This window comes from Leptinotarsa decemlineata, unplaced genomic scaffold (assembly GCF_025532065.1).
Source record: "Leptinotarsa decemlineata unplaced genomic scaffold, Ldec_3_MD MMD2_tig00000882_RagTag_RagTag, whole genome shotgun sequence".
Classification (NCBI taxonomy): domain Eukaryota; kingdom Metazoa; phylum Arthropoda; class Insecta; order Coleoptera; family Chrysomelidae; genus Leptinotarsa; species Leptinotarsa decemlineata.
In genome coordinates, this window is record NW_027412556.1 from 293302 (window position 1) to 301331 (window position 8030).

An 8030-nucleotide genomic window follows, 5' to 3' on the forward strand; every position below is an offset into this window, starting at 1 on the left:
ATTAAACCTTCTACATTCGGTAACTATTTGGTTTTTATGCCATTCGAGTTGGCTTCGTATATACTATACCAATACTCTTAACAGAAATCAAAATATGGCTGATGATTGTATTGAGGAAAGATTGATGTGCTCACGTCTTTGATCAAATAGATCATTACATTTTTTGGACAAAATTACATGGGATCAACGAATTTCCAATACTATTTCTCATATCATATATGTGTGACAGAAAGCAGTTTGTTAAATACAGGTCATCAAAATCTTGTGTAAGCTCAGCTTGCCGCAGGGTTCAATTCTAGGCCTCTTGTCATTTACAATTTTCATAAAACGATTTTTGTCAGACCATAAATGTTTGGAATTAATTCATTTGCTTCACTATTTTAAGCTTTACAGCTTTGAGAATGTATCTATTTCAGACCGTCAGCAATTGTAATCTGGCATTGAGTCGGTTCATCTATGACGCTTCGAAAACAAATTGTATTAGAATACTCAAAATGTAATATTGTATCTGGAAATTCGAAAATCGAATCAGACTTCAAATGAATATCTGTGATTCTTATTTTCTGCATCGCCATTCACATCACCCTCTTCAAGAACGAATCGCATTATCTTCACGACTCTTCCTTTCTCCAGCCGAAATCAATTGCTCGAAGTGTGTCCCGTGTCCACAGATAGAAAACCCCAAATTAAAAAGCGATATCAGAACCATAAACCTTCACTCAACAATGGTTTATTATTTAATAGTGGGCCTTTGTGCTAGCATATTATAGTCGGTCGCTTTTGTAATGGCACCCCATATCGAATGTTCATTTAGTCACACTTACACCGGTGTACGTTTGGCACAAGGGCGGAGAATGGGATGACACTTCTGAAGGATAGTAAGTGTAAAATTTTTCGGTTTGAAACTGGAATGATTTTGAGTGAAATAAATAGTTTGACCGCTATTCTATACATTTTTTTCAGAGCCTAGTTTTGGAACTATATGGATTCCCAAAAGATAAACCTACCTCCAACTGAACAATTCCATCTTTATATCTTCCTCACTCCGAAACAATTACCTCTGCTAGGATTCCTTTCTTTTGTGGTTATTTTTGTTCAACTTTTTGGATAGTGAGATGACCTTCTAGCGGGAGTTGGTCATTTTTCGCTTGATTATGGGTTTCCATATGTTGCGTATCTCTACGGTAGCTTGGCTGCATACATTGTTGGACAACATGTATGTGGCTTTTTTGAATTTCCTCCTGAACCAATGTTCCGCCTTGTGTATGATCTCAGCTCGGGATCACCATCTGGGTGCGATCTGCTGAGTATGACTCAAACTACTTAAGATTTATTCCAGTTATACCGTATCTACTGAGTTTCCGTAAAAGAATTTTATGATTCACACAATCAAATGTTTTGGCTATATCACAGAAGACCGCAGCCACTGTTTGTTTGTCATATATGTTGGAGTAAACATTGTAAAGAAATGAAAATATGACATCGGAAGTGTTTTTTTGCTTTTGGAAACCAAACTGGCAATCACTTATTATTTTGTTCTCATTCAGAAAGCAAAGGAGTCTTGTTTTGACTAATTTTTCTATCAATTTAGTCATTGCAGAGATTAGACATGCCAAATTAACTGACTTATAAAAAAACAAGTATAGCTGAGGTACCAATCAATCTAATACTGACAGTGATGATCTTCAAACATGACTCAACCTCTGACGGAAACACCAAACTCTTACGAAGGTTCGAAATAAATGAACACCTCAATCTAGCAGTCCACAATTATATTCTTCATGCAGTCATTGTTCACTGTGGTTCTGGCGTTGAATATGGTCATTATTATGCCTTGGTCAAAGAAGAAACGGACTGGTTAAGTTTGACGATAGTCGTGTCACGAAGTGTTCTGGCGATGTTTTGAATTTATTGGAGCCTCTGGAGACACCCTACATTTGTTTTATGAAAGAGAGGACATTGGCAGATCAAGATTTTCAGATGATGTGGTGCAGGAGGTTTTTCCGGGTTTTCCTGCAGCTGAAAAAGCAAATGCGCCACTGGAATCAATGTCAAGTCGCCCCAGAGCGCCAATTAATTTTTGTTGTTGTTTTATAATTTCATGAGTTGTATTCTGGAAGTGTTATTTCAGAAGTAAAATACTATTAACTTGCAACAATTCCCATCAACCAAAGAGGATCACAGAAAAGCGAAGCTCTCCATGGAAATTTGTCATCTACGCTCATGTCCTGTCTCCACCACATTCATCATCCATCCGCGTCCGCGACTGTCTAACCCCAAACCACCCCTCCCCACTAACTAGTTCAGGCTCAATTGATTCCTAATTTCAATCTTAATACGATTTATTTATAACACTGCTTGCAAGCTGTTTGGCGCGTGGTGCATGTTCTCTCGGTATCGCAGTGTGTTCAAGGATTATTGGTTTGTTTGGCGTTTGGATTTTTCCGAAAGCTCACGGCTTAGTACATTAACATAACATCTTCATTAATACGAATTAGAGTGTTGGATCACGGAATATTGGACCGTCATATGAAGGGATTTGTTCAATTTTTCATCGGGTATTTGACGGGTGTACACATTTGATAGTGGATTTTTTTCAAAAAGAAGGGGGAAAGAGTATACTGTAACGACTATCCTGTGAAATAGTTCGACATTTCATATACAATACGCACAGTAATAAGTGAATGAATAGGGAATCTATTGGTACACTTTGCGGAGTGAAAATTATCAAATTGTAACAACGAAAACATTCACTTTGAAGTGACAATAATAATAATGATATGCTTTATTGCCCAAAGAACATTAGGTCTTATTGACAAAGCTGCAAATTTTCATCAGTCATCATAAACAAAGAAATGATTAAAGATATCGAACTGTTTCTAAAATAAAGATTCCAAAAACTGTCAAGATTTTATGTAATTCAAATAGAGGTATCCTGTATTGGTAAAGGAATGCTGTCAATAAAGCAGCGGAATGATATTGAATTTGTGTGGAAACATTGAAAGAAAGCAGATTAGAGTGGCACTATTTTTTTATATCTGCATTTATAATCTCGTGGAGATTACATAAAGTTTTATCACGCCATAATCTTGTGGTGTCATCGGCGAATAGGGTAAATTTTCCTTCTATATCGATAGATGCTAAATCGTTTATGTATAGCAGGAACAGTATCGGTCCCAGTATTGAACCTTGTGGTACGCCTTTTTTCATTTCGCCTTCAGATGAGGGTGATAAGGTTTTCACAGGCTTCCTGTGAGACAAAAGTATGATATTTCAATTTCAGGATTATCTGATCAGGTTCTCCAAAAGAGACATTATGATTGGGATTGATTAAAGTAACCATATCAATGATTTTGTGCACGATCAGGCGTAAAGTAACACTTTATCGCCCGGATTTGCGGGTGTAAAGTAGGAAGGAAGTAACTCTATACATGGAAGACTCCCTCATCCTTCTTTTTTTTGTATCAAGATGGAGTAGTAGAAAGCCAAAAACTTTCTTTCCCAAAAATTAATCACTCCTAAAAAATATAACCCCCTCAATTCAGTGTTTTTTTCTTTGAGTTTCAGTAAATTCACACATTTATTTCGAAGAAACTTATAGTGGTTCCAGTTTTCTTCAGTTCTATCATTTTTGAACATCTTGTAATGTATGCAATGTATTTTAACCTCGTTGTCATACCATGGTACACTATTTGACTTCAAAGTGTATGATCTTTCTGGTGCAATTGAGTCAACAACTGACTCACACTGACTTTTAAGTCTTCATGAAATATATCTACATCAACACAGCTCAACAAAAAGTTACATGATATCAAACTCAAGTTAATCCTGTTCATATTACAATCATTGAGGTTTCTGTGTGTTTTTGTGATATTTTGTGCTACATATATATTGCAATTACACAAATAGACTGTTATTGATAAATGATCAGTTAACTTTGGGGAATCATGAACGACAGTATTAACATCAAAATTGGTGAGTACATAGTCAACAATGGGGTTGCTATATTGAGCACACCTGGTTATTTGAGATACATTCAATTCCAAGCATGTTCAACATATTTTTCATTTTTGTGCGAAGATATTCATTACTAAGGAAATTATTCAGATGATGTGGTGCTGCAGGTTTTTCCGGGTTTACCTGCAGCTGGAAAAGCAAATACGCCACTGGAATCAATGAAGTCGCAACAATTAATTTTTGTTGTTGTTTTATAATTTCATGATTTGTGGTGAAAATAAATTTCTGTTTCCGATATGATATGAATATACATCCTTACGGCAGCTTTGATGTATTTTTATCGTGTTCCTGATATAAAGAGGTATATATCTACATGGCATCAAATATACCGGTCGTGCATAAAATGTTATATGTATTTCAGACGTAATTTGCTTTTATGGACTCACACGCTGCGGTCCATAAAAGCCTATTTTACGCCCTTGATACATAAATAAATATTACGGACTGACATTGTGACAAGAGCAGATTGATCTCTTCCGGTGACGTAAATTCGTATTTTTGTGCGAAAAATGGCTGTGTTTTCGACTTAAAAAAATCAAATACGTGTTGAAAAAGGGTTCGAGCAGTAAAATTTCATATCAATGGCCTTTCATATACGAGGTTTGTTCAAAAAATAAGAGATGGCATATCGGTTGACTGATGCCTTGCATTTTTTTGTAATTTTGGGCTTGAAACGTGTGGCAGCGAAGTCTGTTCCGAAATTACTGAATTTTTACCAAAAAACTGTCACATGAGCCAAGTTCTCACTGTTTTTTTCGATAAACGTGGCGAAGTGCATCAGGAGTTCTTGTCACATGCACGCACGATCAATAAGGAGCATTATCTTGAAGTTATGTGTCGCTAGCGAGAATCGATACAAAAAAAATGTCTGGTAATAGTTTGGGAGACGTTTGTGAGGTAGAGAGAGGTAGCAGAGGTTATGAATATGTCAAAAGAACTTTACAAAATCGCAGATCAACTGCTAGCAATACATTAAGAATAACAAAACAGCAGATGCCGCATAATATTCTCCTTGCGCTAGGGAGATTTCCGCGATTGCGAGGGATCTTTTGTTACCAACCCGGACCGGAACCCGAAAATACAGGTGCACGTTATCAAAACCATCGCAAGGATATTTTCATGCCTTGCTGACCGCTCGAGATTCATTCGGATCGGATTAATTAAATGGCATTGTCGAGGGTTTTATTGTGCGCTTGTTTGGGTTTTAGATTGAGAGTTTTGATTGAAAAAATCGAATTAGTTATGCAGATGTGAGTCGCTCGCGTCGGTAGATAATAGAGCGAAACGTAAATAGGGGAGGAACGGATCACTTGGTAGGACATGTGCACATGCATTTTCAATAGGGAAGGTTGCTTGGAAATGTTGTGTGGTTGAGCTTCTGGATCGGATCAGGTGGACGTGAATTGTAAATTTTGGCTAAAAAATTAAGCAAACTTTCTGTTATAGTTTGTATATTATGGAATTATGAAAGTATAATGATAATAATAATATTTATTAGTCATTTCGGTACTTAATGTACATATGGCAAGTCAATAGAAGTACTATATAAGATAAAAACAATTAAAATCATGATTTGTCATATATAAATAAAAAAACTAAAACAAATATTACAACAGCATATGGGTATCACAGTTAGAATTTTTGTCCTAAATAATCCTGCACGCTATAGAAACACTTTTAGTGTTATTCTTAAATATTTCATACGATTCAGACTCCTTAATAGCATTTGGTATTGCCATGAGAATATTTTTTTATGATTTCAACAATAAAGTACCGCTAGATGAAAAAAATAACAAATCCGTTAATATTTTTAGTGTAAATAACGGAATTACATTCAAGTTTTCACGCAAATTAACTAAAACTAACACCTAATATTTCAATTTAAATCTTTAAATCTTCTGGAATCAATGAAGTCGCCCCAGAGCGCCAATTAATTTTTATTGTTGTATTTATTTCATAATAAAATAAATCTTAGTTGCCATGGAAATGATATGATAGTTTGATACTTGTGAAAGATTTAAGTGTACTATTGTCAACAATATTCACCTTACAGTTCTTCGAATTATTTTATGTCATAGCTGCAAGATTGAGCGTAAGAGAGAAAATTGAAATTGTACGCCTTTAGGGAGATGACGTTAGAAGTGCTAGAGAGGCTTGTAGAGTATTTAATGAGAGACATCCAGATCGTCCTCGTATTAGCTGCGGTACAGTAAATAAAATAAATAAAATATTCAATGAAACTGGTGCAGTATCAAAAATGATGTTAAAAAGTAATCCTGTACAAAGACGAAACAGGAATAACACGAATGATCAAATCATTTTAGATTATTTCGGAAATAATCCTAATGCCAGTATGAGGAATGCCAATTTAGATTTGAATATTCCACGAGAAACTATTCGGAAATGTCTCAAGGCGAAAAATATTATACCTTTCAAGCCAAAATTTCTACACATACTTCAAGAAGGCGACGAAGCAAGACGCCTAGAATATTATTTATGGGCCCAAGGGGATTATTTAAACAAAAGAAATTTCCAAAAAAATATTTTATATACCGACGAAGCCACTTTCACTACAAATGTAGTAGTGTCATCACAGAATTGTCGCTATTGGGCAGCGGATAATCCTAACTGGGTAATGAACTGTAAAAGCCAGTATTCCCAAAAAATCAACGTCTGGTGTGGGATATTGAACGAACGAATTATTGGTCCTTTCTTTTTTGAGGAAAACATTAATGCGCAGAGGTTTTTAGAATTTTTAAACACAGAGTTTTGGGATGCTATTCACGAGTTGCCAATCAATGAACGATCAAATTTAATTGTCCATTTAGATGGGTGTTCAGTTCATTATGCCAGAGCTGTGAGGCAATGGCTTAACGAACATTTTCCAAACCGATGGATAGGCCGTGGTAGTCCGTTTATAGAGTGGCCACCCAGATCTCCAGACCTCACAGTTTTGGACTTTTTTCGACAGGTATGTGCAGATATTAGCCCTCAAGAACTAAGGAACGTAATCAGAAACGTTCGTAAGCGCTACGACACATGTATCGAAATACGTCGTGGATTAGTAGAGGCTACTAGAATATGAGTTAGAATTAATTGTTGCACTGAATCGAAACATTTCAACAATCAGTTATTAGTTACGTTTATTAAAATGTTTTGCTTCATTGTTAGTTGAATTGTGTGAATGTAATTCCGGTATTTTCATTAAAATATTTACGCTTTTTGTTTTTTTTTTTCATCTGGCGGCCCTTTATTGTTGAAATCATAAAAAAAATGATATATTGTGACTGTTAGCTGTGTGAGTTTTCGAATTTTTGAGTTGTCATAACTTTGTTGATAATGAATATTTTTTCATGAAATTTTGGTCACATCTATTTAGAGGGACCCTGAATTCATTGGCGTAGTGATTTTTTCAATAAAAAAATCGCTAATGAAAAATCCCGATTTTCGACTAAGAAAAAATATCGTAGTATGCCCTGAAACTTTAATAAACATTTCAAATTTTGTCCCGAAGTAAACCTTTTAGTACTTGACATTGAAAAAAATATATAAAAATCAATTTACAACTTCAAATTTTAGGAGGGGTATTTCCATTAAAAATGGGTCACACTGTATAATCAACTATGAGACTAGCCACTCTCTGCACCGGTGATATCCGCGATTATCACCCTCCCAATCTGGCAGAGCCGCCCGCAGGCCAAAAGTGCCCTCCGAGCAAGTGGTCTGAGAACTGGCACGTGCCAGGGAAAATCCGCACGTGATTCAACGCTGCAAGGTGCCGAACAAGTGTCGCGTCGTTTGGGCCATAAGTGTGGCTAATTGTAACTTTTCGAAAGCCATTATGCCAAATTTGGCAGGGCGCGTGTGTTGCTGGAAAGTGGCATATGTTGCGAGATGAAGTGGCCATCTATGATCGGTTGAGGTTTATTTGAATTGGCGATGGAATTGTCTGTAGTGGAATATGACGTCGTCATGGTGCCAGTGTAGAAACATTTGAAAAATACCAAATCTGT